Raw genomic sequence first — 24,533 nt, 5'->3', positions numbered from 1 at the left:
AAATCTGATGGGATTGAACCGGTGCAGAATATGCTTGTTCAGCTCACTGAAAGCCATCGGGGAGGATGGCCCAGGTCAGTCAGAAAGCAGACACTGAGGCTGTCTCAACGTGGAGACGGAGTGGGGCAAGGACATAGCAGAGATCTGAGCACTGAAAAGCGCATGAGGATGGTATGAGATACCGAGGAGTTAGAAGCAGGGCCAAGGAGATGTGCAGTGCTGGGAGAAGTCAGGCTTGGGGGTAATGGAAGAACATGACAGCCTATTTCCTATCACTTTGTAGTGCAACCTCTTGCTTGACTTAACATCTATCAAACAGCTGGTTTGGTGCTCACTCCGACTACTCTTGTTTTCCCTGTGATGTGAGTGAGGGTGGAGAATAACACCCTGCTACAGCTCTTGGGTGCTGCGCCTGCTCAAGAGGCAAAGTCAGCATGGTGAACCTGAAAGCACAGAGAAAATGCATGCAAAGAAAAGTATCTGGAACTGTACGCTGAAAAAGTGTTACTAAGGCAGCTCTGGAGAATTGGATTTTATCTCTACATCTGTATCATCAACCTGGCAGCTGTACTCTGTGTAGGAAGCAGTGGGATGGAGGTGTGAAAAGGATGGTAAGGAGGGGGATGTGAAACCCAAAACCTGGAGACTGTGAAGTTATAAGCAAGTGTTTTGGATCCTTGGTTGAGATCTCAGAGATGCTACAAGGGAGAAAAAAGGATTTGAAGCAAGAGTCAAATACTGAAAAGCGATGCTGTGATTATACGTCCAGTCAATGTCAACAGAAGGATGAGGATGAAGAGAAGTGGAAAGGACCTTTGGAGGAAAATAATTAGTTTGGCATTGGAAATGTGAAAAATAGAAATGTGAAAAACTGCAGATGAGACATAAGGGCACACTGCCTGCTATCTTGCCTGAGAAAAAGGTTCCACTCTCTCTAACTGTGGTTTTATGAACCATGGACCATGTTTATCTGCTGCTCTTCCTATTCGATTTATAATGGTGAGTGCATCCTTTTGCATTTTTTTAAATCAATTTGATGCCTGCAAATTGATTTGCCATGTGAGCATCCTCTCCTGCTCTCAATGCGCTCAGGCTCTAATGAGCAGCCCATGCTGCCTTCCACTCACACGCTCATGGCTCCGCTGGCTCCGAGGCATTTTCCAGTCTCCCAAGCATCCTGCAGCACTTTTCCCTTGCCTCCTTCTTCCAGCATCGGTTGGCATCACCTCAGCTGTTGTGCCTGCTGCTCTGGCCTGCTGCTCCTGCCTATTGAAGGCCACTGGTCCCAGCAACCTGCAAGGCACTTCCCCAGGTGCATTCCTCACACATGGCAAGCTCCAGGCCTAGCAAAGGCAGCGAGCTCAGCATGGTGGCAGTTGGGGCCTGAGAGCATTGCTTTCCTGCCAAGCCCAGCACTTTCTCTTCAACCTGCATCCAGTTTCCCAGTTTGCTTCCTCCCAGAGCCCCGTGTGTGAGGTGCAGTGCCCGGGGGCTCCCATTTCTGGTCCCCACCAGCCCACCTGGGATCCATCTTGTGGTTGGGAGCAGGACATTCAGGTGGAAGCCTGAGCAAAGGTGAAGGAAACCCGCTCAATGAACTGGAAACTCCCACACTGTGTTGTCAAACACACTTGTTCACTGGTGTGTAAAAGGGAAGCTGAGGAGAAATGAATTTGAATGCCTTTTAGTTGGGATTATGGGCATATGGTGTGGTGCCATTTGTTTTCCTCTTCCTGCTCTGCAGTGGGGCTTTAAGACCTTCACGCATTTGCCTTTATCTGTCATGTCAAAAGGGGAGACGGCGAGAGGCCTTTTTTCTGCCCTTCTGCAAGGCAGTGCTCACAGCTTCTCACTTTACTCTGCACTTTACATTTACATCTGCACTTTTCCAAAGGTGCAGTCCTGATTTTCAGAACAAGTACAGCCAGATTGCAGAAGTGGATTAAGCAGCTCCAATTTATTTTTATTAAACTTCTCAGTAGCTCCTGGTAGGACTTTTGCTATTTTCCAACAGCAGAAGGGGATGGATTTGAGGGGAGGGGGTGGACATGATGTCCACAGTGCCACACGCACACAATGTGCTGGCAGCTGGATGGTTAGGTTTTATTGTTACAACAGTATATTTAGTGTTTTGTAAAAAAAACTACTTAGGGAGCCGCTTCCCTTGTTGTACAGCAGTTTGTTAGCTGTAAGATCCAGACATGAGCCTTTAATTATGCCTAGCATCTCCGCAAAAGCAATTTCAGTTCTCTTCCCTGCCTCATACAGCATCTTGGGATGCTCTGAAATTGAATGTGAACAAGCTATTGTTTAACACAGCTTTAAATCATCACAGAAATGTTCTGTAGCATCAACTGGGAACGCCTGCTCCCATCTGCCCTGCTCGTTTCTCAGTCACACTGGGAATGAAGGCCAATAATCAGAGAAATTTTGTTTAAAGGTTAAGCACAGAGGAGTGTATCTTCATACGCCATGTGAGTTAATTGCAGGTGAAGATGTGGCTCAGAAACACTTAAAGAGGAAAGTACAGATTGATATTGAGCATCTTTTCCAGCTCTCATGTAAGCATCTTTCCAGTCACTTTCCAAAGATGTATATTTATTTTTCAGAGGACTTGCAGGAGACTTAAAAGCTAATGTTCTCTTCAGAAAAAAATGTCTCTGGCACTGCTAAAGACAATGTGAATCTGCTCCTGCCCCTGACACAAACTCTCTGCGGCAGACTTTGAGCAGTCACTGTGTCACGGCATCACAGTCTGACCTTTACGCTAAGCCTGTAGTCTGAACAAAAGTCAAGTCATTCATTTTTCTTCTGAAAATATGTTATTGATGACTTTAACATACAGAAAAGGTATAAACCACTGGCAAAATGTAACTCAGTACTTCCTATATTTGATGCTCCTTTTGTCCCGACGTTTCTGTTTCAAATAACGATGAAAAAGTTGTATTGTACTTACATCAAAGGAAAGTTGTGGAAGCAGAAACATGAATAACAAACACATGCATAATGTGATTGTGAACAAAGAAACCTGTGCTGGAATAGGCTACGTAGGAACACATGTATGTCATTGTAGCATATTGCTAACACATGTAGGGGTCATCTCGATATGCTTGGGAGCAGCTGAGAGCCTGGTTTGAAGGCAAATTTGATAAAATCTGCTTTGTTAGTACAGTGACAACAACTGCTCTTTACATCTTTATAGACTGCTTACCACAGCTGTTTATGTGTTGTGCTGAGCAGGTTTCCATATACAACGGTGCTCCAAAGGGAGAAGGTAAATAGTATGTAAGGAAGAGTAAACGTGAAGATTCACAACAACAAAAAAAAACAGTGATCATAATTTTCTGAAAGTAGTTTGTACACATCTTTAAAATAATCTTAAAGCAGTTCAGCAGCTTTTCTTCTGGAATTTACGATATTGCCAGCTCTTCCAGTGAAACGTGGAACATGTCCAAGGAGCCACCACTCCGCATGGGAGTGAGAATGCATTTTTCCAGTGTAACTGGAAGTCTCTGGCTTCAAGCTCTTAGTTCAGAGTGCTTCTGCAGGAGCACTGGTAATGGTAATTCAGATCTTTTTTGGAAGTAATTCAAGGTTTTATACTTGCTACGCAGAAATAGGTCTACCTGATGTTTTTTAGTAATGCTCATGTTTTGCTTTGGTTTTGCCAGGTATTTGGAATCCTGCACAGACAATGTCTATGACTTTGAATGTATTCCTGCTTTCCTGTGCTGCAGCTCTGGGCCTTGTCCCACTCTCCTTTACATCACCCTATTGACTGCTGGTCTTCAGCACCAGATTTTCCAAATGCTCATCATCCATAATATTGCAGCAGATTTTCAACAGTGGGAAGCCACCAGCTGTGACATTTACAGCCAGGCCCAAATCCTCAAAAGAACTTGGCATACTGCCCCAAATCTGGTCTCAGTCATGGATGTGCAGTGCTTTCCAGCAGGAGTGAGAGCCCCAGTATTGGGACCAACCCGGTTCTGCACAGAGGAACCTTGGCTCAGATGTGTGCTGTCAAGATGAAGGGGGAAGGAAGTGCCTTTCAGACATAGGGATTCTGCTTTGTGGTGCTTGCTGTACCACAGGGCAGCTGTTACAAAATGATAGTTACAAACAGGAGGAACCCATAAATACAAAACACATTTTAAATTAAGGAAGTCATGTGGCTGGCCCACTGCATTCAGTGACTGATACGAAATTAGCCACTCAAGTTTGGCACATTACAGCTACACAAATTAAAGCAGGTCTTTAAACTGTGAGTCTCTGAATTACCTTCAGTAGATCTATAAAAGGTCTCCAGGAAAACAGGATTCGTGTTCATTATACTGGATCTTATGTTTCCACCTATAATATCACTGAATGATGCTTAGAGGTGCACAAATTCAAAACAGATTTTAGAAAAAAACAGTGGAATAGAATTACAATCAGCATTAAAATGGGAGTTTTGAAGTGCATAACCACTAAATTACTTGTAGAAGTAGGTTTCTTGTCCTTCTGCCACACTGAAAACATATCTGAAGGTAAAATCAAGCAGAGTGAAATCACTGAATGCAGGATTATGGTTATTCAAGGGCCAGCTGGCCCTTCTAATTGGCCCTCAAAAACTGTCCTATCTATTTTGAGAGCAGAAGAATGAAGGCAGTTGAGCAATTTTTAGACTAACCCCAATATGTGTTAAAAAGACAAACAAGAAAGCATCACACACAAAAAAGTCACCAAGCCAAAAACAAGCAAGCAAGCCAAGACCCCACCAAGACTCTGATGGTGAGTAAGGTCACTGCCTAGGGTGCTCCCACAACCTGCATACAGACAAAGCTGCAGGAGACCACATGTGGTGCAGGAAGGCATGGCAACGCTCCTGGGCCTTGTCCTGGGGACAACCTCTTACTCTCCATTTGTATTTTGGTACATTGCTAGTATGTTCAGGCTCCCACAGTCCTTCACAGCAAGTAAATACAGACATATCATGCCTGAACACTTCCACACCGTCCCCCACATACACAGACAGTGGCTGAAACTCTGCCCTGCCAAGGTCAGTGGGAACATTTGTCATGAACTCCGGTGCAGGCAGGATTTCCCTTCTGGACACGCACCTCCTCCAGGATGTGTGAGCATGTGAGTGTATGTGTATATACAGAAGCTTTACAGTACAAAGCACTTAGAGAAAGGCATCTTCTCTCTTTAAATGTTTTTCTTTGACTTGGTATTGCATTAAATCAGATCCTCACTATCAAAGCCACAGTTTCTTGTGACTTAATGGCATTAAAGAGCCCTTCTTGCTGGGAGCTCTGCAATAACAATCAGGCAGGAGGAAGAGGAAACGAGCTGCGTAGCACACTCTGTACCTTGCAGCTACCAGCTATTGTTAGAAGCACGTTGCTCCAGACAGAGTGGCAGCAAGGCACAGAGTGGGAAGCAGGTGTAACCTGCCAGGAACACCAGTCTAGCAAAAGCTGTTCTTTAATTCTGATGAGTACCCCTCCTTCTCATCTACATCCTTTGAAAGAGATTTTGCATTCTTACTGATCAACCCTTGAAAGCTTAGATAATGTATTTATGGCAAACCAAGAGCTCATTTTGTCATGTTAGTACGTTGGTCATTCATCTGCAAAGTCACTGATCCTTTTTTCTTCTGCTCCCTGTCATAACATAGCATTTTAGATGCAACACTGAAATCCCAAGAAGCATGTTTCCAGATGCTTAGCTGTAGTCTGGATTCTTTATGGAAGTGAACAAAATCCTCCTTGCACGCCCTGCCTATCCCATTCTTTTCATTGCATAAAATTCAGAAAGAGAAAGCCTGACTAGTGGAGGCTGCCCAGGCTCCAGCAGGCCTAATGGAACACTTTGTTCAGGAGTGTAGAGCTATGCCTAGCATGGCTGGCTGGGTTCAGACTGCTACTGGGTGACCCAAGCCCAGCTCAATTACCACACCCTTAAATTCACCTGCAGTGTGTTGCTAGAGAGCTAGTCTGCCCTCGGCAGGCCTGGAGCTGCTCTCAGTCATCCACTGAGAGTTTATAAATATCAGTGTGGTGGGCCTAGCCAGACTATGCAAAGCCAGCCGTCTACAAATTTAACCCTTTTCTTCATTTAGTGTGGGAGTTACTGTTCTGCAGTGCAATATTAAAGCCTGTTTGTGACCATGTTCAGTTCACCGTGCTCTTGATTTGCAGCCTGTACTAACACCTTGGTTTTGGATACCTGCCTCTTTGCTGAGTGCTTGCACACTGTGCAGTTCAACATAAATAAGCAAGTCCAGTCGAGCTGCCGCATTGTAAACAAGCATGATGAAAAATCATGTCTATGCCTGCTACGTCCCCTCATGATATTGCCTCTGCTCTGTGTCCTCCACTGAGGCCTGGAGATGAAGTACCGCCTCATATACCCCACTCATGAAATGCATGCCCTGGCTGTTTCCTGCTTAGGGCTATACATCAGCTGCAGGACACATCTTGGCCAGGGAGTCAGTAGACCATACGAAGGCCTGGCATTTTCCATCCCTTACTAAGTGTTATCTCGGCTTGTCCCTTATATGTTCTTTCTCCTTACAGCTATTGGTCATCCTTTATCATGGCATCACTGTGGGGAAGAGGATCCACCCTTGTTTCCCTCTATCCTTCATGCAGCAACTTCAGCTCCAGTAAGACTTCTCCAGGTTTTCTTCAGAAGCTGGCTCAAAACACTGCCAATGTCCCCAGGCATCTCCCCCAGCAATTCTTTCACAGTTTTCTCATCCTCTTCCCCAGTTGTTCTTGTGTCATTCACAGCTGATACTGCCTTCTTCCTAGTAGCCTGAGTGGAACGATGCTAGAAAACAATAAGAAAAAGAACTCAGAAATGGTCTTTACACCAGGGAAAAGTCTCCAATTCAAATAGTCCCTTTGTGTTTGGGAAGAAAAATACAATTTATATCTCATTACCACATGATTCCCCAGTCATTTGCACTCCTGAGCTCTGTTGCTATTTTACACTTGCTGCTGATGTATGATTTAGCCTGGAGCTGCAATGTATAGATTCAGACTATGGGAAAAAGGCTGCAGACTCTGTACTAGTAGTCAGCTGAGCTTTATTTTACATAGTGGTGACACTGGACAACAACAACTTAGGTGCAGTTTTGGACTGAACAAGATACATTTGTCCCTGCTCTGTGGTGGAAACCCATCCATCTGGGCGCCCGAGCGCTGTCATTGTCTCCTCATTTATCACTTCCCACTTGTGACATCACTTTGTCTAGTTAACAGCAACTTGCCATCTACAGAGCCAAGAAACTTAGAAAATGTTCTGATTTTCATATCAGGAAGGGCCATAAGGTGCATTTTGCATATCGAATGCCTCAGAAACTGGTTCTGTGAAACTGTAAGCACCCAAAATGCAAGTGCATACAATCCTATGCTATCTGCTTGATGTTTTTGCTTTTGGTACATTGTTTTTGTACTCTAATAAATCTTCTCACATTCTGCTTTGCATCTTTCCATCTGGCACTGCTGACGTCAGATTAAGGAATGAAGAAGGAAGAGGGCAAGAAGCTGCCCCCATTAGGAACTGGGCTGGCACAGTCCAGGCCACAGTACATAAACTCCTTAATACAAAGTCCAACCCCCCCCCATAGAAAAAAAAAGCGCCCTTGTAAGAGCAACAGACTTGTCTGCCTAATTCTTACAGAGGTGTAATGCTGCCAGCTGCTCTCATTGAGGTTGTTTCTCATCCTGGGGTCTGAGCTGCTGCTGTGTGAGGGGGACAAACAGTGCCCTGGGGACAGTGGTTCCTGCAGCTCTGTCCAGCCCAGCAGGGCTGGCTGGCTGGGGGGAAGCACCATGCAAATATGCTTGTGCTGTCACCAGAGCCAGACCAGTCACAAAGCAGAATGGCTGCATCCCTACAGAGCTGAGCCCAACACCATCAGCTCTACATAGAGCTGACTGGGATATGAGTCTCTCCTGACAATGAAAGTGCCTGCAACAGAGCAGAGAAACCCAGGCTATCTGCAGAGGTCTGTTGGTACCTCAGCCCTATACCTCGACTGGCTCTTCTCCAAGCCCCTACAACACTAGTGCCACCACAGTGTGTGTGTCCCTTCTGCAGCCAGCATGCTGGGAGGGTAATGCAGCCATACCTAAACCCACAGTGAAAATCAGAGGCAGTTGCACCTGTGCTGTCTCTAATATTTCCATCACCATGAGTATCCAGCCTCCTGTAAAGGAAATTCATATGTCATCTTGTAATGTCAGGAAAACAGACACTTAGTGTAGTAACCCATACATTGACTGTTCTATCATCATGTCTTGCTGCTTCAGAACAGCAGATCATAGATGACATGTATCACTGGAGAGATGCTAACCCTTTCCCTGTAGCTAACATGTTATTTCTTTTTTTTTTAAATTCCATGCACTACTGTGCTTTAATGTTGGATGTGCCAAAAGCACTTTTCATGTTCTACTTCCAAAAGTCAGTGATCAAGAGGGAGAAGCAAGACCAGTGCTGATGGTATCTGAGAGTGCTCTCTCACTGAATATTTTGAGAATTTAGATGGTAGAACACCTTCCTCCAAAGCATTGTTTGTAGAGATTAATGAAACCTGTACGTATTTTACAAATCTGATTGGGAGAGAATTTCTTGAATTTAGAAAAACTTGACACTATTGCAGCTTGTCTAGATTGAAATGAAAACTAATTTCAACATGTTGAAAATCCCACCAAAGTGGAAATTTCCAGTTCTAATCTGCTCTGAAGATCACACAAATAACATTTCATATTTTTATGGCAGCAGATCAGAACAGCATAATTCCTTTCTTCCATATGGCAAGGATGATGCAAAATAATAGCTGGAGTGAGAAAAAAAAAAATCTGTGACTATTTGAAATACAAAGAGGAAGAGCTTCATTGAAATTATCTCTTTGGAACATCATTCCTCCTAACTCAGAGCTCCTCAGCACACGTTTGGCACAAGCTCTGCTAGGGTTTGCTTCTGCACTACTGACAGCTAGAGATGCAGAATCCCAGATGCATTTTTTTCTCCACCAAAAGTGATTGGCGTAAAATCAAACTAGTCCTGTGCTGTCTGGCTTGAAGTCCCTCTGCAGAATATAATAGCTGTCCTACTAATATTGCAGTATTTTCTTTCAATTCATTGACTGGGTGATTAGTGAAAAAAGAACAAATTTGTGAAGATGAGGATTTTCCCTCCATGCCAGCACTAGGCCGGACCTCCCCATGTCCCGTGCAGGCCATAGTGGATGACAGTATCTCCCTGGAGAGCTGATGGCACTGCAAAGAGACCGTGCCTCCACTGCTCCAAACAAGGAGCTTTTTACAGCAAAACAGCTGATATGAATGGCCTTTTTTGTCTGTGAAGAAAGAGTGTGTTTCCAGGCATGTGCAGGGCACAGACATGGCAGCTGCTGAGGGAGCAGTGCTTGGCCAAGCTGGAGATCCCGCTGGGCAGAACCGAAATAGCACATGACCTCATCACCCATTAAAGAATAAGTTGTCCTGCACCACGGGCATCAATCATCCATGACTCCTTCACAAGAATCTGGGGTGAACGATTAATTCACAAGAGTTAAATGTCCACTAACACATACACAAAAAGGCTCATAGGGTCTACCACTCTAAAAAAAAAAAGTAACAAACAGAAACTACTACTTCTTATTCGTTATAAAGTGAGGGGGGGAAAAAACATTGCAGAAATATAAGCAACTGCCCTGAACTTTTCATTTTTTTAAACATAAATGAAACATTTTCTTCCATGTTAGATCTTGAGTGATGCTGTTTCCGTTCTCTTCCTTTGACAATTTGTGAGATGAATTGGAGACCTGAGATATCTCACTCTATTTGCATTCAGTTCAGTGAAGAGTTTAAGACATCCCTTTCTTACAGAGAAGGAATTACTTTTTTTCCCCTCCAGTGATATATTTACATATCTTCTGCACTTACTTTACCATCTTTTTAAAATAAAGTCATCACCACCTTGAAATGTTTACTTAGGATTATGTTCTCTTAGACCAGTGCAGGTGAAATTATGTCTTTCCTTATCCAAAGAAGACACAAACATCCTGTAGGAACAAAGTTCTCAGGATCCTTCCATAGAAATGTTCACATACACACTAGCAAAGAGGTTTTATGTTCTGTATGCATGGGTAGTTTGGAAGGTATATAGGCAAAGTAAAGCATGCTGCTTTAGATACTTGTGTCACATGCTATTGATCATGCATGTGAGACTATGATAATTAGGAAACCAATGGACAAAGCAGCTGGCATTGCTATCCATCTTGAGCATAATAAAAATTTGTTTAGTTTTAATTTCACTTCATGGAAATTGGAAATTTTCCGATCATTGTATTGATTATATAATTATTATTGTTAAGTAGTACAGTGCTGAAGGACGCTGCAGGCCATGGAAAATGATCAATAATACGTTAGATGGGAAATCATGTACATTAACAGTAGTGAATCACTGATACTAAAGGAAAGAAGAAAATGCAAGCATATTTTATACTGAAGCAGTGACTATAGAAACCCATGCCCAGAGTATGGGGTTACCTGAGAAAGCTTGAACCCAGATCTCCCCTAAGCCAGGGGTTGCCCTGCAGGGCACTGAACACACAGAGTCCTGGCACAGCATGACTCTCAGAGGTCCCATGTGCAGAAGGCATTACTCCTACAGGGGACAGAGCCTTGGGTCAGACACATGCTGGCATCTTCAGAAAGGGAAAGTACAGGCTGCTGTCATTTCCTTGGACTACACTAAATGGAGATACCTGACCCACACAGCCATATCCCATCTTCCTGAGAGGCCACCAGCAGGCTGGGAGCACTGGGGCAGCTAGCCATGGGTAAGGACAAGCAGCTCCTCCTCAGTCTTCAGGCAGTACCCAGAAGAGGGAGGAGATTAATGTCTTTTCCATCATCTGAAGAGCTCATGCACATGAGCCTTCCTCCCCTCCCAGGAGCACCAGTGCCTCTATGGGCACCTCCTGGCACCAATAGCAGCTACGCACCAAAGGACACAGGGCCCCACAGGAGACAAAGGCAGCACATGACACGTTGCCAGGACTGCTCCTGAGGAAAGCGATCCAGAAACTTCTCTGAAACTCACATTGGTTTCTGTGAGGCCATGGAAGTCTTTGGGACTGCAGCATTTCTTCAGGACCTTCCTTCAGGAGGAGCCACCTCAGGGCTGACAGCCACCATGCAGCAGCAGGAAGCCACACTGCTGGTCTGCCTTTATGCAGGGCCAGGCCCTGTGCCTGAGGGTTGGACCTTTTCCAGTCGCGGGTTGTACGGCTGCTGCAGAAGCTGCTTCTGGCCACATGTTAACACAGGCTGTGACAGGCTGTAATTTCAGTGCTGAGGCAGTGCTCAGCTTTGGAGCACAACGAAGGGGATAGCTGCTGCACGGGAGCTCACAGTATGTACCGTGGTGGCCGCTGTCATGGGTCTCTAGCTGGTGACATGCAGGCTGTGATGGGAAAACTGCTTAGGAGCTGAGTCTGCATATTCTGCCAACAAGCAGGGGTTATCAGCGTGATGAAGTCTATCAATATCCTAATTCTTCAAATTGGCATTTGATTTTAAAATTCAGCAAGACTGATGGAGCCAAAGCTTAGCGGAAAACACAACAGATGTCAAGAGATTCATGCTAAAACTGGGAGAGAGCTGTGTAAATGCAGCACAGGTGGGCTGAACTGCAGTCATTTCACCTTCAGGAAATAAAGTTTTTGCACTAGAAAAAAAACTCTTTCGTGGAAGTCTGAAATGACGTTGCTTTACAGCCACTGAAGCAAACCAACACCACCTGTGGAGCGTCTGCTGCTGTCCCACAGCCTTCACTGGAAAGGACTGGAAGAAAGGCACAGTAAAACCTGGAGGCAAGTGCTGTTCACAGCTGCCCCGGCATTGTGTTTGCAGAGGGAGTTTGTACCAGGGATATGAAGAAATCGTTCTCTTCAGTTTCCATATCAGGTTTTCAGATCAGCGCTCTTCCCAGCCTTTCCTCCTCCGGGCTGCTTGCAGTGTGGAGTGCTCTTTTCCTGTTTACCCTTACATGCCTTTTTATTACCAGGCAGGATTTTTTTTTTTTTTTTTTTTTTTTTTAAGCACACTCAGGCGCCTGCTTGTTTTTTCTAAAGCTCTACGGGGATTTGTTGGCGTCTTTTGTAGCAGGTCATCCTGTTTTCAGACAAAGTTCCTGTCTTGTTAAAAACAATCATTTCTGGATGTCTCTGTATGGCTCCTGCTTTTAATCATCCTGAGTCCTTGAGCCACGTAGTCCACACCCCATTTATGTAGGTTGTGTTTGTTTGCGGCTTAAAAAATAATAATTAAAAAAAATAATAATAAAAAAAATGAAGAAAGAAAAGAAAGGAAGAACCACTGTGGCACACTAAGGATAAAGGCTACGAGTCACAGACAGAGTGGCGGCAGCAGCCAGTCCCTTTCCCACCGCTGACAGTGCCCTTTCCTCTGTGGGTGGGAGCAGGCTGGCTGCAAATGTTGGGAAGGGATCAGCCAGAACAGTGCTGCTGGGCAGGGTCTGTGCTCAGAGCACCTTGCTGAAAGAACATGGCAACAATCATAGAATCATAGCATCACCAAGATTGGAAAAGACCTCCAAGATCATCCAGTCCAACCATTCACCTATCACCAATATTTCCCATTAAACCATGTCCCTCATTACAACATCTAAACATTTCTTGAATACCTCCAGGGATGGAGATAATGCTCTATATGGCTCTAAAACCCATGGATGGACAGTAGTAATGCTAGTCTAATCCTATATAGCTTGTTGGCTTTAAATTTAATGTTGAGAGAAAAGCTCAGACAACTCTCTGCCATATTCCACATGTTTTAATTCTGTATGTGACACCTATAACTGTAGCAATGGCAAGTAACAAGAGTGCATCCATGCAGCCAACACCTCCTGTGATGGGGGGACTGCTGTTGTTTAAATTGTAGTGAGGCTGTTACAGGTATCCTGCATGGCTTTCTTTGAGACAGAGATAGGAGATTAGCCTTTTGGTAGACGATATTCTTGGTCATGGGAGGGCAACTAGTGCCTCTTAGCTAGTCCCCCTTCCAAGCTGGCGGCCAGTGACATGCAATTTAAAAGTTAGAAGACGTAAGTAAACCCCAGTGATCAGTGATAAAAAATGCTTGAGTGTTTAACAAGCATATTTAGTACCCTTCACATATTAGTAGATGGGGAAAATAATTCCACAGAAGGTGGCATGCCTTGCCTTAAGCTGGGACTAGAAGTCCAGTCTCTTTTACCTCTCCCAAGAGGAAGGGCTCACTCCGTATGCCAGCCTGTGTTGCTGCTCTGGAGCAGAGAACTGAATCTGTGAGCTCTGGAGCTTGCACTTTCCAGCCTCCTGTCTGTTGGGGAGTACTGCTATTACAAATGGCAAATAATAAAAAAAAAGACAACTAATGCATTCTTCTTACTGGCTCCCACATCTTAAGGGGTCTTGGCCCACCTCCTAGGAGCCATTTACTCACACAGTGAAAGCTCACTTTCAAGGGTACCTTCCAGAGTTTTTATGTACTGTTATGTTCCAGGAGGTGATGAAACAAGTTTCAAAATATGTATATTTAAAGGTGTTGTGGCTTGCAGGTCCATCAAGAGAAACAGTCTATTATGTGCTTCCTTATGCTGAACACTCCTGCAAAATGATCATCAATCAAAGTTTCAGCCTTTGGTAAATTTACCCCTGACAGTTCTTATACGAAGATGTTACACAATCCCTAACCCAAATGCTTTGATCTCCTAAGTCAAAGTCAATATGTCCAGCTGGATAAATAGCATTAAGCCCAGCACTCTTCCTGTGTAAGTGATAAAAAAATTGATGGAGTCCTGACTTGCAGAAGCACAGGTGCTTTAAATCAATGGACTACAGTTCACCAAAGCTATTAATACCAACCCTGGAAGTCCTGACTGGAAGAAAAGAGCTTTGTAATTTTAATGCACCTTAGTTCAGAAGTGGAGTTCAAATGAGGTCATTTGCAGATGGCCACAAACACTGGGATGGTGCAGGTCAGTTAAGCCATTTGCTTTAACTGGACTAGAGGCACAGAGCTGAGATTCAGTCTCCCTGCAGCACAACAGGGTGAACTTTCCCAGATGTGTCTGCATAAACAGATTTACAGCCCTGTCCCTGGTCTCTGTCCTAAACAGTCCTCTCTTCCTACGCATTAGAGATGCCCCCCTCCCTCCTTTTCTCAGGACCCTCAGACTTTTTCAAAACTCATTTATTCTTCTTGGACTCCAAACTGACTATGGTAAGAATGCCTCCTCTTCTTCTTCCTCCTCCCTGCATTATCACAGACTGAGAGTCCCTCTCCCTGGGTAACAGCAGGGCTCAGGCAGGTTTCCTGCCCTACAGCTTACTCACTTCCCAGCATCAATTATCTATTACAGATCCTGCCTTAGTGCCCATTCCCCTCCTCCCTGATAATAATGAAATTCTTGAAAGCTTGAGATAAATATCCTGTTACAAAACAGATGATCAGGATGAATATTTCTTTCATCCTCTAAGTCACTACTTGTGGGGGAGTGGAGATAGTCTGTTTAGCCATATGGATGGTTTTCCATCATTCGCAAATGTCACTGACAGCAGGGCAAAAAATAATTCTTTGATATGATCTTTGGATTGTGTCAGTTAAAACCCCCAATTCTTGGAAGGTAAAATTCACCCTGGCTCAAGGGCCACTCCATAGAAAATATTGGCCACATGTTCTTATGAAAACCCTGAAAACACGAGACGTTTCAGAAGAACATGGATCTTATGCTAAGAAAACCCTTGGAGGAAATCTCTGAAGGAGTCGGATAAGGGGCACAGGGCTGGGGATGTACAGACCTACAGGACAGAGATGTAGGGAAAGTGTTGGGCTCACCTTGTAACCCCTGCTTGGGCCTCACTGTGCCTCAGCTGGACCTGATCCTCCCAGCATGTCTTCCCCATCTCATCTCCGCTGTCTGTGGTCAGAACTTCATTTTCTACATCTTTCTAAAAGAGATGTGCTGAATGCAGCTTAATGGATTATCAGTGCCCCTGATCGATTCCAAGCCCTGAGAATAAAAGGCTTTTGGTTAATTTCTCTGTAATTTTGGCCTCATCTGCCTTCTAAAGCAATATATTTTTGCAGTGACTTAGTTGCAAAATCAATGTGGACTATGCTTATAAAAGAAAATAGACAATCAACATCCTGGGTCCTATCCCAGGCACTGCTGATTCCATTATTATGTCAGCTAATCTTAAAAAAAACTGCTTTAACACCACTCATGGGGAGGTGAGGCACTGCCATTTAAAATGGGTTTTGCTGCACAGACTGCTATTATTCCAATGGTTGTGATTTTTGCTATTGTTCCTTGCTTCTACTTTAATGTTACAGTTGTTATTTTTATGGAACATATAAATGAAGAGAATTGGGTCAATTTACCTACAGTTGTCTTCCAACTAGAACCAGAATATCTGCTGCTCTATTTGTTTCCAGTCCAGTTGCTAGCTTGAGAATACTGATCATCTTACTCAGCTGAGACAAAGAGCAGCCAAGTGATTGAATCAAGTGATACTTCCTCAATGGAGAGTGGCAGATTTGCATCTAACAGTTAGAAGATTGTAATCAGTGTTTTCCCATAACAGTATATCTCTAAGCTTTAATGATTAATAATGTAGCCTTCACACATTTATTTTTGTAGATTTTCAGAAGAAAAAAAAAAAAGTCCAGCTAACAAAATCCCTCGAAGAGAATATCCTGTTGTACACTGAGGTGCCCTGGCTGTCAGTGCTTAGAAGCTGACCAAAGCGGGTAGGTGACCTCCCCCTGAGCAGATGTAAGACTCTGTGCCCACCTGGTATAGTAGAGGCATTGCGTGTGTTCTCAATGAGTCTCAAAGGAGTGGGAGCAATTATTTTAAAATAATTAGTCTGTGTCTGAACCTAAGAGAGACAAATTTTATCAGTGAGCATAGAGAGCTCTTGGTATGCAAGAACTCATGTTTATTTGCCTCCAATTTTCTCTGAGTAACTACGTGAATTGACACGGGTGGCAGTTGAAAGCACTGGGCTATAGTGAAGAGTGCTCTCATCCTGAGCACCCACTGCAGAAGACTTAGTTCCTTTATTTACTTTGCACAAATCCTGGAGAGGAAATATGAGGCTCTGAAAGTCCCTTTGTCTTTGCTCATTGGATTTAAGCAATTCCTCCTGCACACATCAGAACAATGAATCCCTTCAGTTCACCAGGCTGCGAGTGATATAAGGGCATGGATTCACACTGCAGATCTCCAGAATTTTCCAATTTTTGGAGAAGCAGTTGGATGACTGCAGCAACTGCAGATTCAAACTTTGAGTCTTCTAATTTCAGAGGCAAGAGATAAAATGAACCCCCTTATGCTAAAAGTCTGAGCTGGCACGAAGTATATATTAGTAAGCTGGAACATCCAGGCTTAAGTTGTCCTCACTAATTGGGAAAATTAATGTCCAAAAATAAATGAGTTGGAACTCAAAGAACACAGGTTACCTCAGTGATTCCTCACCATGTACTGTCACTGGTAGAGCCCTCGTCTCACATACTTCCAATCTAGGTAAGGATTTGCTAACAATGCCAATGTGTGCAAGCACCTACACATGGATCCTGTTCTGCCTCCATACCCAGAGAGCAAGTAACACAGCCCTCTTCTGGGGCTGACTCCAGGAAATCTACTTTTACAGGTGAAAAACATCCTACAGTTCTTTTCTTGACTACCCAGCAGCCACAGGCTAATGTTGTTTTCCTGGTTGATCACTCAGGCATGTCAGCTGGATGCCCAGCACCGCTCAGATTTATGACTTGCCTCGTTATGGTATCATGTAGAAGAACAGACAGTATTTCAAGGTCATGATCACTTGAAAGATTTAATACTTAACCAAGAAAAAAAAAATAAATCCACTGGCTAGTTTGATGGGAGGTTTTTGGTCGTAAAGGCACAGCTTGGATCAAACAAGAAAGAATACAGTTATCTGGTTTTGTTTCTTTCCTACTTGATCTTTAGAGAGAAATCTTCCCTGAAAATGTCACTTGGACACTGATTTAGCCTGACTAATTTAGGTATCTTGCTCTTGGGAGACAAACCAGTTTTCCTTTATTACCCTGCGTAAAACATGCAGAAGAGCAGTTGCCTTGGAATTTAATCCACCATATATCAGTGGGGTGCCTAACCTATTCACCTTGAATATAGAATGTAAGGCGTGTCAGGAGTTAGCATGGAGGCTGCAATATCATTCTGCAGCCCAAAAACTATGTAGGCAAAAAAGTAAAAAAAAAAAAAACACCTTAAAATAAAATTTAAAAAAAAGGTGTTGAGGTGGGTGTGATGATGAAAAAGCTGACGGGCCCTTACATTCGGTGGCAGCAATTAGCTCTAACATAGTAAATTCCAGGCATATGGCATGGCAACTTTCTCACCCTCTTATATGATTTAAAACAGTTCTCACAAATGTTCGTCTCACTGTAACTGTGAAAAATCTCCTGTTTTCTCAAGAATAAAACTGCTCCAATATCTTGCCCTGACAACTGACGCTTCAAAAAATGCCCCAACCCCTCCAAATCCATTTAAGGCAATGATGTGTGTTTAATGCGAGAGAACAACAATTAGAATATTTTTGACTGAAAAGAACTCAGTTAAGCTGCCAGAAATGTCAAAAGTTCCTTGCTACCCTGACACTTACGTAATTGTTCTGTGAACACCCACACACCGGAATAGACCTACTCCACCAAAAATTGCAGGGCTGACTCACTGAGCGTTCCTCTACGTATCTGAGGACCTAACCAACTAGTATACATCATCCCTAGTGTAATTCCAATGTGATTTCCCTGATTCAGTAAAGTTACGGTTCACTTGGGGAAAAAAAGGGATCACCTCCTTCTTTAGGATCCTGCCCACCTGTCATGGAGGAAGCAGCCAAGAAGGGCAATGCTGTGGGACCAACTGGAAGGGAAGCAGGCTACTGCTGAATCTTCATCCTTGTTTTCTGCATGCTTCAGTCCTATTTGGTATCTCTCCCATTACAATTCTGATGTGATCCAGAAATGCTTGACTTCTCCAATCTGATAGGGTTGCCACATGAAATGAAGCAGATTGGTGCAAAATGGAACTGAAAGAAAATGAAAGAAATAACTTTTATAAAAGATTCTGAAGAAAACCACCATGAGAGAGCAGAGAGGCTTCAATACATCACTGGAAAGCACAGGGGTGTAGACATCTCTACACCAACCTCTTGTCAACACTCAAAGAGAGATTTATCTGCACAGTTTAGCCAGAATAGGAAACTTTAGGAAAATGGTTTATACTGTACAGCTATACTATAAAATGACTTGGAGTAAGAAATAATTTAATCTAATTTACCTTTGTGGTATGCTGATGACACCAGTGCACCAAATGACTAACATAAACTGTGACCACAAAAAGCACTGTGGTCATCATGCCATGGTGCTCTGACATACCAAGTGACAACCTGGTATTTAAGTTCGACAGTTCTACCATAGAGACCTCATAAATATCTAAGCATAGTAAAGCCAGGATAAACAACAGCAAATTCTCATGTCAACATTGGCAGAAATTACATTTGTATGCACCCAGTCTTCAAGGTTGTGTTGTGTACAGCAAAACTCTTAAATGCTGAATCAAAGATGCAGAAATAACTACTATATCCAACTATACCCATACTTTGAGATATATGCGTTTTAAAATGATAGTACACCTTCAACATGTATTTTTCTAGTAACATACACAACTCAGTACTATCCCAGACATGTTAAATGCTGTTCTGTGGTTAGGGCATTATCCTTTCCCCATCTGTTCTATATACACCAAACTATTTCTATGGGTTTCCCTCTTGCACCAACAAAGATCTCTCAAGCTTCCAGAAAAAGAAAGAAATTAATAGAGGATTAGGAGGTGTGGTGAGATCACTGTAATTTGGCAGTTTTCCTTTCATCTCCCACTACCTGTTTATGTGTATGGGGTGGGAGCATGGCGAAGCATATCAAACCAAACCAAGTGAACCAGAAAGCTTGACTCTTCACACTAGTGATGCCACTGGTGCTTCAAATTCAGCATGTGATTTGATCTCTTTTTTTATCTGAGTAGAACATTTTAGCACCTAGGTCAGACCATAAGTTTGGTCAGTGCATTTACTCCATTTGGTGCAGGTCCTGCCTTGCCCATGAGAGGTCCTCATGGGGGTTACACCTGTGGAAAGCAAAGTAGACGTGTTAAGTAGGGGCTGAAGGTACCAGGACATGTGTCTTTCCACTTCCCTGCTCCTGTGACATCCTGGAGCCAAACTGTGTGCTTGGCTCCAGCAGGTCCCCAGAACACATTCCAGGGACCATATAAAAACCAGGCAGCAGAAATTGAATTGTCCACGCCTGGGTTAAATTCCTAATTGTCTCTCTTTGGAACCAGAACATGAGATAGCTGTGTTACATTTCTTTTCCTGAATATGCCTGTGCCAGGATGAAGATTTTTTTCTTACATAATTTGCTGCCCTTGCTCTGCTCCCTGCACAGCTGATTTAAACTGCACCGTGCAGAGACACGGCTTGATGATGCCTTCCACAGCCTAGAAAAAGCCTTCAGCCATCCCAGGGGCAGGCTTTATTCCCATGGTTAGAGTAACTAGAGAGGGATGTGGGATCAAGGGACCTAGCAAGCGCAGAGGAAAATAAAAGTGTAGCGTTGGGAACAGAGTTGCTTTCTACACTTGCTTGATGCTGTCAGGTTTGGTTCCCTGTGGGATGAGTGAACTGGAGGAAAATGGGACAGGGTTAGTGCAGTGACGTGCTCCAGCGACAGCACTATTGCTTCCCCAGGTAAGCCCACGTGCTAGTGCCTAGTAAGCCCTTCTGAGCACATCAAAATGGGCTGCACTAAAAAGACTACAACATTTTATCAGCTGCTTCATCTGTGGTGATGTACATGTCTGGTATAGCGTTGCCTGAATAGCAGGCAATGTCAGAGATGAAGACACCAGAATGCAAAGCAAGGGAACAGATTTCGGATACAGCTGAGCTCTTTGGCATTGGCAGACAAATAAAATAAGCACATAGTTGTCCCTATGCAAACCACATGATATGCCTGCACCGTGGACTGAAACTTCTGAACAGGGACTGCTATTTTTCTCAGCAGAGGTAACAGAATTATATGAATCTGGTATCCAACACATAAGTTAATTTACTGATTTATTCTCTGCCACCAAACTTAAGGGAATATCAGTATTTTCATTCAATCACTGTCCTATTGCTCCTTTTAAATCTTAGTCTGCTTCTCCTTTTTGCTTCCTTTGTACAGTTCATTTTTTATTTGAAAGCTTTCCAATTAACATTAATTATTTGTAAGGAAAATATGCACATACAGCCTTCTGTTCAAGTCTATTATTTTTAAGACAGAGCTGCCCACCTGTGCCACATTTCTGTTGCCAGCAGAACGTGAACCACTATGAAATGATACATGGGTGAGTACCACCAAACCTGGTGCTACTGAGTAGTACTGGGGAAAAAAAAATAAAGGAGGGAAAAAAAAGGAAAAAAAAAAAAAAAGAAGAAGAAGAGTGGAGTGCTGGCCTGCATGCCTAGCCAACGCACTACCTGCATGCTTTGTGTTGCCCTTTTTGCCCTCCTGCAAGCTTAGTTTCATCCTCTATAACAGAGAGCCCTACAGCTGTTATAGATCTGCTGTGGAAAAAGCCTGCTCACTCTGTGTGCCCTGAGGAACAATTTGGGGAACTCAGGTATGAGCTCCATTCAGACAAGAGTTTATTTTGTACTAACAGAAGTCAAAAGAAAACAAAGCCTCCTGAATAAATGCATTTCCGTAGTAGCTGTTAAGTATATTAAAGTCATTCCAAAGTAATTGCTAATTATATTACTTTATTACAAGGCACAATTAAATATGTGCTTGAGGTCATCCAGCTATTTGCTGTTTCAAGGAAAGCACTTGAGTCAAAAGGATTTCCTAAATGGAGTCATTCAGTGTTTTATTTCTCCGACTTCAGGAATTATTCTAGATATGAATAATTGGACATTGAATAATCAGTGAAATACTATTTCCATAAATTGTTTGTGCTTTACATAAAATGAGCAACATGCTTCACAGGGCACATTTGTTCTTTCTTTGCAGCACCCTGCACGCACCATATTGGCACCACACGTGCTGCATTTTATGGTGGGTTTGGTCTGGGATGAGTTGTGTGTTTCTATTTCCAAATAGTAATTCACACAAACCAACACAGTTAATTCTCACTTCTACTGAAATTAAAAGGAGCTGAGAAAAGGAATTCACACCTAAATCCAGAGGTTAGACTCACAGGCTCTAAGTTAGGCACCTATTAAGAGAAAGAACTAGTCAGAGAGAAAATCTAGCTTCTAGCATCAAAAGCTGAATGCCTGCCATCACAGGCTGGTTCAGTCAAGGCTGACAGTCATGATCCTCAAAATTCATGGCTAACTGTGACCTGTCATGGAGAAATACATTTCCATTACACTTTGCAAGCACCTGCACACCAGCATCGAGCTGAGCTCCATCTCAACCAAAGCCCTGACGCCAGCATGTTTCATGATCCTTGGCCTCCTCCACTGAGCAATCTTTGCATTTACTTCACAGACATAAAACAGCCCTGAGACAGAGGGTCCCCTCCCACTACTTTGATTCAGATCATCAGTGGGAGCTGGAAAACCAAGGCTGGGGCTCCTGCTTTCATAAATACTTATTTCTGCCACATGGGAAAGGTTGGATCAAAGGATCAGAGAAGCCTTTCCTATTTCTTTTTCCTCCTTTTTTTCTCATAAAAAGACAGGCTACAGTCAAATTCTGTTCCAGGTCAAGTGGAAAAAGGCTGTGAACCTGCATCTTTAGAGGAAGAAAGCACTTATAAAAGGAAAAAATTTTCCCATCCTTTCTTCCCAGTTCAAGAAGAAACCTCACTGGCACTAAGCCCCCTGAGGATGCCTCTGCCTTGCTGTCTCAGTGTCCCAAGTCATGAAGTGGCTCGCAGTGGCCCAGTTGGCCCAGTTTCAAAATGTCTTAGGTATCTGCCTTTTTTTGGTACTTCTCTCTCCTATTACACTATGTAGAAAGTCCATCTGCTGAACTCGGGGTTCTTGTTACAGGGAAGAACATGAGGAACTGGCTAAGCACTGCTGAACGCTAATCTCCATTTTCCACTCTCGTCTGCATCATCTACAGTCCAAAGGTCAACCAGATAGGCCTTTTGTGATGAGGATGCTTTGAACCGGGATGAAGAGGTTTCATTCACAGCCAGGGAGGTATAAAATCAAAAAACAAGAAAACAATCCCAAACCACCCAGAGATGAACATTGCAGGGTTCAAAAGCTGCCTCTGCCTTGACTGAAATAATGATGGTGAACAGGAACAAGCTCTTCTTATTGCTGAGGTACTATAAAACCTTCTGGAAGCTGAAGGATAACTGACCTGGCGATGCTTGGGCCATAGATCTGGTCCTTGATAAAGCACCACATGGTGGCATGATCCACTCCTGCACGCCCTCAGTGACTGATGGGTTCAAGTGGTTCAGACAGAAGAAGTGAGGGCACGCATTCAAGTGAACACAAAGATAGCAAAGCACAATATAGCTTTCACTTTCCCCCAGTTATCTTCAGCTGGTGGGTGCTGAGGGAGGTCCTGGCTCAGAGGGTGTCTCTTCTATTGCATGTGTTCAACTCCACCACAGCACAGAATCTCCTGTCTGGCTCCCAGCTCTGCAAACACCACCCTCCAACTGTTGCCATGCAATGAGCTGGCAGTAGCCATCATCATAACAAGTCTGCCCCCAGATCCACTTGGGAAACACAACTCTCTTGAGCACGCTTCATATCAATATTTATTGCCTTCATATATTTAACCTTAACATTCATAATATTTCAATCAGATCTGACAGCACTAATGATGAAAACAGCCTTAAATGCTATCATTATTTATTGCTGCGTTACTACTAGGCAGGTAGCTCAATGGGTTTGACAAACTGCTTGCATAACACGTAGCTTTCAGTTAAAATGCTGAATGACTAAGAATTTTATTTTAAACGACTGCCATAAAACGTCACTGAAAATGCCCTGAAGATGACAATCAGAACATATTTTCTTCCTAAAATAATTTAGTCATCAAAGAGGCAAGTTTACCTTATATGAATGTGGAAGCATTTAATGGAAATACATGTATACATATATTTTAATTGAGATGATATTTTGAAGTTTTTTTTTTCCTGTTTTTTTTTTTCCAAACCCAAACTCTGAAACACGACTAATCTTGGCTGTGTTGTTAAGGAAAAAAAAAAAGAAGCAATCAATGCACACTGTAAGCCCAGAAAACCACGTCAATTAATAACAACATGGACTACAAAGAGCAAATTGTGTTTTACCGTTGCATTGAGCTTGCTGGGACTTGCCACAGTGCTACACTGAAACTGCCTCCATCTTCATCTCTTGGGTCACCACTTGATATCACTCCTGCATGTTTTCTAGGTAGACCTATTATTCTTACAGCGCCAGCTCCAAAGAGTTAGCCATCACGCCCTAGCCCTTACCTGGGTGAGAACAAAAGGCCTGAATATAGCAAAGAGGGGGAATCATAATAATAAAGACAATGATAACGAAAGCGAAGAGTTCTAGTTCGCTCTGCCGCTGCGCTGAGCACCGACAGCGCTCAGGGGCAGGACAAGCTCTACAGAACGCTTTCCAGAGCCTTTCATGCGGGCAGCACGGGCCCTGTCACAGCCCCGCTGCGGGGGCCACCTGTGTGCCACCTCCCATCAGCATCACTCGTGCCGGCAGCGCGGGGGAACGCGGCCCGCCGTGCGAGCGGGATTAGCCCCCGCGGAACGACGTTACCCCCGCGCGGACGCCGGCAGCGGGATTAGCGTTCAAGGCCGGGCTTCTCCCGGGTTATTTTCGCTGCCGGCTTTTCACTTACCCCCGCGCTAAGCCGCTCCCGGGCGCACCCCGCCCCGCTCGGCCCCCGGCGCCGCTCCGCCGTGCCCCCGCGTCCTTCCGCTGGCTGCGGCGGGCTGGGGGGCGCCGGGAGCGCGTCCGCGGACGGCCGAGGGGCGGCACGGCGCGGGGAGACGGGGCCGCGGGGGCCGGGAGGGAGCGGCGGAGCGAGCCGGGAGCTCGCTCTGCGTGAGGATCAGCTGAGGACAGGGCCGCCAACCCGCCCCTTGTGACAACGGAATCCCCCCTCCTCCCAGCGCCTCGGCTCGGAGCAGCGGTCGCTGGGGGACGCGGGGCTGAGGGAAGGGGCGCGGGGGGTGGGGGGAGGGGGCAGGAAGGCGCCGCCGGAGCCCCGCGGAGCAGCGGCAGAGCCGGGCCGGGCCGGGCCGCGCCCCCTCACCTGCCCCCGCCGCCCCCACCCGCTGCGCCGCGGCCGCCGCTTGTTTGCACTCGGCTTATCCGGAGCGGAAATTCCTTTCCGTTTTTGTGAATGACAAACTCATTAACAATTCATCAACACAACCTGTTCCAGCCGGCC

At 44.4% G+C, this 24,533-nt stretch overlaps 1 long non-coding RNA gene across 2 annotated transcripts; it reads right to left on the bottom strand.

Annotated features, from left to right (window-relative positions):
• Positions 1-1,938: 1,938 nt before the first annotated feature.
• Positions 1,939-24,452, bottom strand: LOC101751742. Of its 2 annotated transcripts, XR_006931772.1 has the most exons (3): positions 24,396-24,452; positions 17,935-23,592; positions 1,939-6,819 (listed from the first exon to the last, which is right to left on the bottom strand). It is a non-coding gene; the product is annotated as an uncharacterized LOC101751742 (long non-coding RNA). The 2 variants fall into 2 exon arrangements; XR_005840560.2 differs by lacking the exon at positions 24,396-24,452 and having other exon boundaries at positions 17,935-24,084.
• Positions 24,453-24,533: the final 81 nt, after the last annotated feature.

The sequence above is a fragment of the Gallus gallus genome, chromosome 1, assembly GCF_016699485.2.
Source record: "Gallus gallus isolate bGalGal1 chromosome 1, bGalGal1.mat.broiler.GRCg7b, whole genome shotgun sequence".
Classification (NCBI taxonomy): domain Eukaryota; kingdom Metazoa; phylum Chordata; class Aves; order Galliformes; family Phasianidae; genus Gallus; species Gallus gallus.
Note: the sequence above shows the minus strand (reverse complement) of the source record. Positions and strands in the feature narration are given on the sequence as shown.